The sequence below is a fragment of the Solanum tuberosum genome, unplaced genomic scaffold (assembly GCF_000226075.1).
Source record: "Solanum tuberosum cultivar DM 1-3 516 R44 unplaced genomic scaffold, SolTub_3.0 scf00030, whole genome shotgun sequence".
Taxonomy (NCBI): domain Eukaryota; kingdom Viridiplantae; phylum Streptophyta; class Magnoliopsida; order Solanales; family Solanaceae; genus Solanum; species Solanum tuberosum.
In genome coordinates, this window is record NW_006238956.1 from 2,382,174 (window position 1) to 2,394,520 (window position 12,347).

At 38.9% G+C, this 12,347-nt stretch overlaps 1 long non-coding RNA gene across 1 annotated transcript in view; it reads left to right on the plus strand.

Annotated features, from left to right (window-relative positions):
• The first annotated feature begins 10,248 nt into the window (after positions 1 to 10,248).
• Positions 10,249 to 12,347, plus strand: part of LOC102590268 (uncharacterized) — a 3,053-nt gene continuing 954 nt past the window's right edge. The window contains exons 1-2 of the long non-coding RNA XR_001472797.1: positions 10,249 to 10,294; positions 12,185 to 12,232. This is a non-coding gene — a long non-coding RNA (uncharacterized lncRNA). The remainder of the gene's footprint in view (positions 10,295 to 12,184; positions 12,233 to 12,347) is intronic.

Sequence of the window (12,347 nt, forward strand, 5' to 3'; positions counted from 1 at the left end):
ACCACACTATCACCTACCAAACTACCACTTCCATGAATTCACCAGAGCTAAGGAAAGCCGTTTAGGGAAGACCACACTATCACCTACCAAACTACCACTTCCATGAATTTACCAACTACCAGTTCCGCTACGAAAAATGGTTTACAACCTTTCTCTCGAGCAAGCCAAAAACACTAAGATGAAATCGTATTTGCAACTACAATCCCATTAAGTTCATACACAACTACTAAATGAAATCACATTTAAACAACAAATAAACCATCAACAAGCAAGACCCAATAGATAATTTAGCCCATATTCAGAAAAATCACACCCCAAGAATTGGGGTTTTAGCTAGACATGTAAAAGAGATAAAAATTTATACCAATATCAGTTTCCATCAACTAGGTACGAAAAATTAAGTCTTAAAACACGTCAAGAGTGAAGAATCTTTGAGACCCACGTCCAATTTCTTGGAGTTGAAACCCTTTGAATCTTCAAGGTATTAGAACAAAGTCTCCAGGTCCCTCTAAAACTTAAACTCCTAAAAACTGTAAAAAATTTAAACAATAGAAGTGATACTAAGCTAGAAATTTAAACAAGTATTTATAGTGTTTGAAAATTTGTGTTGCGGAGGACCATTCGGCGCAGTTATTCAGGATCACCAATACGCTGGACGATCTGCCTTTTAATCGATTTCATCGCCTTCCTACTTTAGCCTTCAACGTCTTCGCATTTTGAGTCGTTGGGCGATATGGTACTGCTTCGCGGAACTGCTCGGCAATGCGCTAACTACTCCTTTTCATCGCAAACTTGACCTTCTCCTTCAGGGCTTAGCACACTGCAACATTCGGCAGGATTTAAGACCTTTCGACGAGTCGCCTAATGGATTAGGCGATCTTCAGGAAGTCTTTTCTCCGTTCTTTCAGCCGCTTTGTTCCTTTTTGCTAGATAGTGTCCAAGCTTTGTCTCTCAATCCAAATACCTGAAACTTAAGGGTTTACAACAGTTATTGAGACAAAATATGCATTTGAGGACACTAATTCTATTAAAATATAGCCCTAAACACCTCAAGCGTAAACTTTTTCTTGTCCTCAAGTAAACTCAAGTTCGGCATTCAAAAAGGATGTCTGAAATAGTGCTACACAGGACTCAATCATGAATGTACACACAAGACTCAACTTACTCATGTAAGAATCAATTGTGTACTCAAAAACTCAAGTTGTGACACACCATTATCAAAGATTCTCAAGCTCACTATACTTGCTTCAAATGCAAGTTCAATCTCAACAAAGGTATTGAAATGCCCTCACACAAAAAATGATTTCATATTCACACTCAATGGTTTAATCATTTAAAGTTTTGGAATCAAATGCAACACTCACTCTCACAAAGAAGAACACAATGCATGCTTTCACCCATAGGTTTGCCCATATTTTCCAATCAATAATTGTTTCAGCTCACTCAAGATCAAAAAGGTCTTTTCAAGGCTTGTAATGGGGCTGAGTGCAAAGGTATGGTCATTTGGGCTCATTGACTTTTATCCTCATGAAATGTGGTGCTTTCAACACTCCATTTCCTGCTCTTTCATCACTTTCTTTAGTGCTCATAAGTTATCCCATTAATAACTTCCCTGAATTGTTTGGAACCCCATTACTTTTTGAATTTTCACAACTTTTTCTTTTTCTTTTTATTTTCTTTTTTCTCTTTTTTTTTGTATGGAGGGGTTCCATTTTTCTCAACTCCATGGGTTAAATGGGAATTTTCTTGCACTTCTTGACTTACCTTTTCTTTTTACCACACCCCCAACTTAGGCTTTTGGCCTAAGTTGGCTATTCAATCAACAACAAATCACGAGGATTATGGGTAGTGGATTTTAAGAAAGAAGTTTCTCAAGGGGTGTTCAAAAGAGGTTCACACACTCACAAGGTAGGTCACAAAAGAGGTATATGTCAAATTGGCTCACACTCTTCGAAGATGCCTAAGATCATATCAAGAGATAGACTTACTTAGTCGACCGGACCAACATGGAAAGTTCTAGGTGTTATCATGCATGGTTCATAGTAAGCTCATCACAGAAAGCATAGACACCAAAGTCAGACAAGACTCCACACTTTTGGTAGTGTGCAACGTTCATCACAAGAGAATCAATTTGATAATTGTCTAGTCACAACGAGATGCAAAGAGTTCACATATTGACTATGTACTTTCACTTGGCCTCATCGTAGCTTCACATTCATGTTCGTTCGATTGTGAGCACTATTTGAGTCATCGATATTGATCAGAACCGAGACTCAAATTTTTTGAAGAACAGCCATAATCAAATACATACAAGAGTGGGCAAAAAATTTGGAAGGGTCAAAATCATTTACAATTTAAAATAAAAGGAGCCACAAGCTCAAACATCCGCTAAAAGTAGTATAAAACACAATGACCCAAATATATCAACAAAACAAGAGTCATAATCAGCACACAAAGGTGGGCCTCACCAATCAACAAAATAAGAGTCATAATCAGGACACAAAGGTGGGCCTCACCCCACCACAATTAAAAACATTTGTCCTCAAAGCAAATAACACTATATCCAGAATTTAAAATAAAGAAAAATAGAGAGGGAGGTAAAGAGGGGACTATGTCTACACAGTCACTTCATCTGTCTGGGCATTATTGCCCGATGCCTCATCCTGATCGTGGGCATCAGTGCGCGGGGTCACCTCAAGAAGAACTGTAATACCAGATTCACCAAGTTTTGTTGAGTGTGACTCTGCCAAAAAGACATGCACCATCCTGCAGAATCCCCAAGCCCACGAAGGAATATTAAGGTCTAGGGTAATGTTCTTCTTAGCAGAAGTGGGCCTCTTGCCCTTGCCTTTCCCAATGGTTGTGGGTAGTTTCGTAGTTTTGCCTTTTGATGTAGATGCATCCTCATTTATTGCAATCCCTTGGACTTCTCTTGGGCTGGTGTGATTCTTTCAGCAGCTTTTGATTTAGTCATGTCTGCAAAATCTCGAAGAGAAGTTAGAGAAACACATGACAAAATCACGGGAGATCAGTTGTTGGTTAGCTTCGCCGACTCTTTCGGCGAGTCACCGATATCATTCAGCGATCTAGGGTTAGTCCACTGAAAGCTACAGTGCACAGAGATCCAGGGAGTTGACAAGGATGAAAAAGAAGACTTTTGATGAGTCGCCGAGTATATTTGGCGACCTCCAACTTCTCGTGAAAAGTTACAAAGCCCATCAAAACATAGAGCATAAAATTTAAGGGTGAGATGGGGACATTAGGCGAACCGCCGAGTGGTTCGGCGAGCTCGACCCAGCTCGCCAAATGTCTCAACATGCCTATTTTCAACCCATCTTCTCGAATTCAACCTTGTATCCCCCGGAAAAAAAATCGAAGCATGCACTAGTACAATTAAGGTAGGACCCATAGCACCTAAACACAACCCTTTGAATTTTAATCTAGTTTAAGGCATACAATTACGAGAATTCAGCAGTTACAACTACTCGAGCAAGTTATCAAATTAAATCATGCATGTAAACAATCTAATCCTATCAGGCGGGATCAAAACACTTCAACAAGATCAGGCTATTGCAAATGAGTATAATTTTCTATAAAATAAACTCGGGGCATAGAAAACCAACCTTTTATGTCGATAAAGAACGATTGAAATGCTAGGCGACAATGTAATCCAATTTCGAGCACAAATTTGCACTAAAAATACTCTAAATATGCGAAAATATCGAAACTAGCGTGCGGGTGTGAGTTTGGGCAGATAAAAAGTGAGGGAAAGTGAATGAGGTTGAAACTTTTAAACCTTTGACCTGCAAAACCGTCCAGTTTTCGTCCATTCGATGATAATAGTCGAGCTCGCCTATCCTCTCAGCGATTCAACGAGTGTTCATTTACCTTGTCGAATTTTACAGAACCTTCAGTTAGTTTGGGGGTCCCAAGAGCGGTCTCCTTCGAGATTTCCGACATGGTTGGTGATTCGCCAATAATTTTCTAGGCTCGCCAAGTTTTACAGACTCCAATTTAAAGATGTCTTGAGTCAAATGATGGATTAGGTCGGGTTCCCCGACCTCTTCGGTGACTCGTCGACTGGACCTGTTGCTCGCCACCCTGCACTTTTTTGAACACTTTCCACACTTCAACCTGTACAAACAATACACCATTATTTTACCAAAACACAAATAAAAAGCAATAAGGGGTTTTAGGTTGCCTCCCAAACAGTGCCTTAGTTAACGTTGCGGCACGACGCAAATCCACCTTCAAACCTCATTCTTGAGGTTAGCCATAGTATCACTAGGCAAACCCCCCTGCTGTCTCGGATTGAGATGAGACGATATATGATCCATTTGGGTCTCCAACTACTTTATCGACACTGAATGGGAGATGATCCTCTGGCTAAGGGTGGACACATCTTCTTTCATTTCTTTCAAAATTTTGTCTGGCCCTTCAAATCTGTTGAGGATACGAGAAAGCATATCCTCAGACCTACCACCTTCTGAATCCTTCGGCTTTTGGCACTCATGGGGAGGCATATACATGTCCTTCTCCCCATCCTTCCAGTTAGGATTTTGGTCCCTCCATTCTCTATCGCGATCCTTCCAACCATCCTCTCTAGCCCAACCTTGGTTACCACCCTGCCTTGGGTAGTTTGAACGATAACCACTGCCTTGGTTGGCTAGAAAATTTACCTCCTTATTATACAAGGCTTCAAACTTCGTCTCCTCAGGATTTGCACACCCGAACCCAACGGCATTGACACCATGGGCACCATCCCATATGACATTTTTGGATAAAATGTCAAGTTGTGTCATGATCTTGGCCATGTTTTGGTCTCTCTCATGATATTTCTCCATCTACTCCTTAGAGAGCTTGAATGTGAGAGGGGAGACCTGGTCTTCGCAAGTATACCACACTCTATTTATGGCCGTCATACCATCTAAAAGTTGGGCTACTATTGCATACAATTACTGCATTAGGCCTCCAGGTGAAAGTTAGTCAGCAACACCTTTGTTTACCGTGTCCAGACTTCGGTAAAAATACTACAGCAAAATATTGTCGGGCAACCATGAATTGGGCATTGGAGCACCAACTTTTTGAATTGCAGCCAAGCCTCATGGATTGACTCACCCTCTAGACGTTTAAAACTCTGAATGATTTCCCGAAGAGTCACTATCTTCGAAGGGGGCAAAAATCGAACTTGAAATGCATTTACCAATTCTTCCCAAGAAGTGATGGATTCGCGTGGCAACTCCGTCAGCCACTTGCACGCTTCTCCCATCAACGATAAAGGGAATAACCTTTATCGACTGACTCCTGAGAGAAGTTTTTGAAAGAGAATGGTACGCACACATCCACGAAGTTTCGAAGATGCTCGTGAGGATCCTCAAGAGCCAATCCACTGAAAAGTCCCTTTAGTTGAAAGAGTTCAAACATAGTGCTCGTTATATGGAACACTGTATTTCCCTCAGCTGGAGGTAAACGGATGGCCCCAATACCTCCCATGAGATGGGGGTCATTAGTGTTGGGCTCTTGGACATCGTTGAGATTTCTGATGTCGTCTTGGTGGCCCACTTGGCTATCGTTGCTTCCATTAACACTCATGCTTCTTGCTTTTAACATAAACAATCGAAACAAAACTACAAATTAAGTAACTAGAACTAAAACTAAGAAGAACAAAAACTTTACTAAACTAAAAATTCTCAAATAACACCACTCCCCGACACCGGCGCCATTTTGACTTCACATATCAGGATACTATTTTGGTTTAAGTGCTAACGATCTCATGTAGTGATATACCCCAACCAAGGGTTGGGATTGTTTCCAAAGGGAGTGGTTTTGAGAATTAGTTGAAAAATTAAATTAAGTTCTAATCAGTCATAGCTATAAACATTATCGAATACAAATATACTAAATCTAAGGGGTGACGCAAGCGTCAATTATCAATGGGGGTTGTATTAGCTAATTAACAAAACTGACAAAAATATAAGGAATTGAAAATCAGCAAAAATGCAAAGAGTACTAATCAAGGAGACGCGATTCTTGGGATGTGATAGGAATACGGGATAAAGTAGACCATTGGGTACATGCTTTTCATATTAAATTGTTGAACATTTGTGACTAGGCTAGACTATAGTGGGGGTAAATTCTCTCTCGAGCAACTTACCCCGAATCAACTTGGTTTCTCTCGAACACCGAGTTGCCGCATTAAGCACGGCCTCTGCCTTAGCCCATTCACTCTCTTGAGCTAAATGTGTGGGAGAAGGAATGGGATTCACTCTCTCGAGCTGAACCCATATCGATCCAATACCACCGGCCATCAATTTAGTAGTCTTGGTTTTATGACCTCTCTCTCGAGCAAGCTAATAATACTAAGATGAAATCGTATTTGCAACTACAATCCCATTAAGTTCATACACAACTACTAAACGAAATCACATTTAAACAACAAATAAACCATCAACAAGCAAGACCCAACATATAATTTAGCCCATATTCATAAAATCACACCCCAAGAATTAGGGTTTTAGCTAGACATGTAAAACAGATAAAAATTTATACCAATATCTGTTTCCATCAAATGGGTATGAAGAAATAAGTCTTAAAACACGTCAAGAGTGAAGAATCTTCGCGACCCACGTCCAATTTTTTGAAGTTGAAACCCTTTGAATCTTCAATGTCTTAGAACAAAGTCTCCAAAACCCTCTAAAAGTTGAACTCTCTCAAAAACTGTAAAAAGTTCGAATAATAGAAGTTATACTAAGCTAGAAATTTAAACAAGTATTTATAGTGTCTTAAAATTTGTGCTACGGAGGACTATTCGGCGCAGTTAGTCAGGATCGCCAATACTCTCGGCGATCTACCATTTGGTCTATTTCATCGCCTGCCTACTTTAGCCTTCAGCTTCTTCACATTTTGAGTCGTTGGGCAATATGGTACTGCTTTGCAAAACTGATCGGCGACGCGCTGACTGCTACTTTTCATCACAAACTTGACCTTCTCCTTCAAGGCTCAGCACACTGGATCATTCGGTGGGATTTAGGACCTTTCGACGACTCGCCTAATCGATTAGGCGATCCTCAGGAAGTCTTTTGTCTGTTCTTTCAGCCGCTTTGTTCCTTTTTGCTTGATAGCGTCCAAGCTTTGTCTCTCAATCCAAATACCTGAAACTTAAGGGTTTACATTAGTTATTGAGATAAAATATGCATTTGAGGAAACTAATTTAATTAAAATATAGCCCTAAATGAGTCCAATTTGTGGACTTATCAAAGGTATGAGATTTTCTTCACTTGGACCTCTAGTAATTACAAGATCTAGTCCTACTAAGGATCCCAAGGACTTTATAGACTGTATTTATAGAGTATTAAGGGTGATGCATGTGTCCGTCCCTGAGGTTGTGGAGTTTGCTTCTTTTTGGATACATGATGTAGCCACCCTCTGGTATGAGGCATGAGGCATGGGAGAGATATAGAGGACCTGATTCTCCACCAACAGATTGAGAGGACTTTCTGGCCCATTTTTTTCCATGGGGGGTTCGAGGGGCCTATCTTGATAAGCTTATCAGTCTAAAGCGAGGGAACATGCCTGTGGGGGATTATGACCACATGTTTAATTCTTTGGTGAGATATGCAATAGATATTGTACATGCCATGAGAGCCAAATTTCATCGTTATATTGATGGTTTGGTATACCATCGGATCAGATATAGTAGCATAGCATCCCTACATGATGATGTAAATATTTCTAGCATACAAGACTTTTCTCATATTAAAGATGACCTTTCTCAACGGATTTGTTACACCTGCAGGGATAGGGAACATAGTAAGAGGTTCCCCTACAATGGGGTCTTATAGGGAGCCACAGGGTGATTTTAAGCCCCCACTCCATCGGTATCCACCTCGGCCAGCAGGTAGTGTTTTTTCATAGATGCAAGGACAACGGTTTGATCATTATAGTCATTTAGGACCGAGTCAAAGTTTAGACCAGCCTGAGGACCATCGGTAGGAGAGTTCTATACAAATGAGACATCCTATTCCCATATGTACATAGTGCGGTAAGCCGCACACTAGGCAGTGTAGATAGGGTTCGGGTGCATGTTATCATTATGAGAATATATGAAATTTTATTAATCAGTGCTCGAGGTTGAGCAGAGGTGAGCTAGCTTAGCCTTCAGGATCCACAACAACCTCTTCACCCTTAGTTCATTCCCCACATCCAGGACCATAGATTACTCCAGAGTCATGGTAGGAGTAGGTGTGGGGGAGACACATCAAGTTCTAGTGGTGGCCAAAACCACTTTTATACACTCATAGGCCGACATGATTCTTAGGTATCTCTAAATATTTTTGTAGGATTATTGACGATATCTTCTCAAGTTGTTATTGAATTGATAAATCATGTCTCTATACTTTCATATATTACTCCAGTTTTTGATAAACTTGAAATGAAATATGAGTTGTTGTCATAGTTAGTTGAGGTGTCTACACCGGTTGACGACTCTATTTTAGCTAGGTGTTCCTATCGAGGTTGAACGATGTTAATTAATTATCATCAAACCTCCGCTAATTTAGTTGAAGTTATTATGCTATACTTCTATGTCATTATGGTTATGGATTGATTGGCACCTTGCCATTCTAATATTGATTGTCGTGCAAAGATGGTCAATTTCATTTCCTAGGTGAGCCAGTCCTTGAATGGAAAGGTAATGCAACCACACCCGAGGGAACGTTTATTTCATACCTTAGGGCTCGAACGTTGATTTTTATATGATGTATATACAATATAGTTCAATTCAAGGATATTGATAAGGATACAACTCTGAGTCAATTCCTATTGTAAATTAATTTCAGATGGTATTCTTTGACGATCTTCTAGGAATTCCCCAGAAAGATTAATTTCTCTACCGACTTGCTTCCTTATACGCAGCCTATATCCATTCATCCCTATGGAATGGCTCCTATAGAGAAAAGGGAATTGAAGGAAAAACTGAAGGACTTGCTCGATAAAGCCTTTACAGACCAAGTACATCCCTATAGGGTGCTTCAGTGATTTTTTTTAAAGAAATATTGCTCCTTAAGAATGTGTATTGACTATAGGCAACTAAATAAAGTCACGATTAAGAATAAACATCCTCTTCCATGGATTTATGAATTTTTCAACTAGTTACAAGGTGCCAAATGCTTTTCCAAGATCGACCTGCGATCCGGTTACCGTCAGCTATGACTCAGGGATGTTGATATCCCAAAAATAACATTTAGGATGAGGTATGAGCATTTGAATTTCCTTGTCATATCTTTTGGGCTTACAAATGCACCCAACATCCTTTACGGATCTTATGAATCGGATTTTCAAACCATTCTTCACTACAAAAAAAACAGTGTTTAGCGACGGATATTAGCGACAAATTAATTTCCGTCACTATATAACAACGAATTAGCAACGAAGTAGCCATTTCGTTGCAAAAATTACAAATAATTTTTTGAGTTATAATATAGTGACGGATTGGCGACGGAATATGTTTTTTTGTCGCTAAGCTCTGTATCAGGTGAAAGCTCTTGGTGAAAGCTCTGTATCAGGTGAAAGCTCTTGGTGAAAGCTCTGTATCAGGTGAAAGCTCTTGGTGAAAGCTCTGTATCAGGTGAAAGCTCTTGGTGAAAGCTCTGTATCAGGTGAAAGCTCTTGGTGAAAGCTCTGTATCAGGTGAAAGCTCTTGGTGAAAGCTCTGTATCAGGTGAAAGCTCTTGGTGAAAGCTCTGTATCAGGTGAAAGCTCTTGGTGAAAGCTCTGTATCAGGTGAAAGCTCTTGGTGAAAGCTCTGTATCAGGTAAAATTTCTCTTAGTAAAAGCTCCGTCTCCTTCTCCTTTCGATTTCTCCCGTCTCAGGTGAAATGGCTCCCGTCTCAGGTGAAAGGTGAAGTTGCTCTTGTCTCCTTAATCATCAGGCGAAAGGTGAAATTGCTCCTGTCTCCTTCATCCTCAGGAGAAAGGTGAGCTTCTGCCTTTGGTAATTTCTTTTTTTTTCATCTGTTCGGTGAGCTTCTGGTGCGATGAAGAGGAGGGCGTTGAGTTCTATTTGGTGAAAAACAACTAGGGAGCGGGATGTGGTTATTAGGGATATGCCAAAATTAAACGTAGTGCACTCGCTTGCTTCTACTTTGCTCTAATTTCTGATTTTGAATATTTTTCAAATTTTGTTTAGTCTCTAACCTCTCTTGCTTCTGCTTTGCTCGGCGAAATTCTTGAAATCTTATTTAGGTGGTGAAGTAGTCTCCAAGCTGGTCACTGTATAGTCGCTGCCCAGAGAAAGGTGACGTTTCCTTCATAATCTTCTCCTCATCTTCTTCTATTTCTGATATGTCTCGCTACTTTCAAATTTTGTTTAGTCTCTAACCTCTCTTGCTTCTACTTTGCTCGGCGAAATTCTTGAAATCTTATTTAGGTGGTGAAGTAGTCTCCAAGCTGGTCACTATATAGTCGCTGCCCAGAGAAAGGTGACGTTTCCTTCATAATCTTCTCCTCATCTTCTTCTATTTCTGATATGTCTCGCTACTCTATTGTTGTGTCACTGTTGTTTGTAGATGAGAACTATGTGTTCTTAATGTATTTCCTTAATTCATATTAATGTGGAAGTTGGGTTTTGTCGTTTAGTATTTAGTATTGTCGCTTATTTGTTCCTTTGTTTGAATCCTTTTTCGATGACTCCTCTTCGATATGTCGTAGAATCTCTGTTCTTCGTTTTCATTGTCTGTAAGCCCAGGTTTTACATTCAGTTTTGCTACTGTTAATGATGCTTTCTTTTCAAAATAAGGATAGAATCTTGAAGCTAACTTAGGTGAAAGTTGTTTGTGTTTTTGTTTTGTTGATGTAGTAGATTGTTTTCAAATCCCCTGATCATTCTACTAATCGAATTTATGTTTCCATCTGCCTAACTTTTAGTCCAAAATGCCCACTGTTTGTAATTAAGCTTATAAGGTGTGAAGTCATGTTACTGTTCAGATTGTAGTTTGCTTTCAAAGTCGTTGCCTATTTCTCTTTTCTGATCATCTCGGCATGTTGTTCTGCATGTATTTTCAATCTTTTTAAGTCCTTGAAGTTTGGCCTTGTTAAAAGGTTTGATATTGGTATAAGTATGTGTATGTTCTTGGTGAGTTAAATAAAATGTCACGGGTCAATCTTTGTTGGCCTTATTGTTCAATTCATAAAAAGATTAGATGTAAACAATTAGGAAGTCACTGAATTTGTTTCAGCAGTTATTAAAGTAGTATATGTTTGCTTTTGTTTTATTTGATTAGCTACTAGTTATCCTTTCTTTCCTTAAAACTTGTCTCTTGTTTATTTATTATACTTAATAGCTACTAAGCTATTAAGTATACAATAGAGTAACTTCTTTTTAGATTTGGCGAAATAGCTTGAAGAGCATTTTTAGCTTCTGATTTAGTGAGCATTAATTTAGTTTCTTCTTTTTCTATCTTTTATTTCCAAGTTTTATAATTACTGTATATATAGGTAGTTCTAGGTGTACATGTTTATAATATGCACCATTTGTTTAGAGACAACTATCTAACTATTGCTTCTGCACATACTCTTCAACTTGGTATCCATCTTTACATCCTTATAATTTATTTGAGTAGTTAACTTCTTAGTTTTTCATTTGAACGAACTAGGTATCTTTGATTTTTAATATATATTTTCATTGCTGCATTAGTTTAGCATTTTAGATGTATGAAATTATGTCTGCTTTCATTTGATAATACAACTACTAATATTCTTGTGCAATTCTCACGGGACAAGTCTTTCACCCTGCGAGACCTTGCTTCTCTACTTTGACGTAATTTCTCTTTTCTTCATATATTATCTTTGGTAGATAGGAGTTCCTTTTAGCTTTTGAAAATGTTACTATTATTTTCTGAAACTGTTTGTTTTATTTGTGTGTTTAAATACATTTTATGCTTTAAAAATAACCTTGAAATGATTTGATTCAATGAAATCAGGAAGGATTTTTTGTCTTACTATACACTTGAGTTGGTTAGTGTTGTATGGTTCATTTGTAGAACTTAATTTAGTTTGAGTATTTTGGTGTTGAATATACTGATTTAGGTGATTTGGGGTTTAAAATTGCAGTTTCGATTGAATTTTTCCTCTACCTCAGCTTCCCGTCTCCTTCATCTATTTCCTCTAATTAGCCTTTGTTTTGAAGGTATACCATCCGGTGTATGTGAAGCTCGAAGAAAGACATAGACATCCGGTAAGTGTTCTATTTCCCCTTCTTCTTCTTCTTTCTACTGCCATAAAAAGATTTTCTGTTGAAAAGGAAAATGTTTCTTCAACCATCTCATATCAGTGTTGGAAGAAAAGGAAAT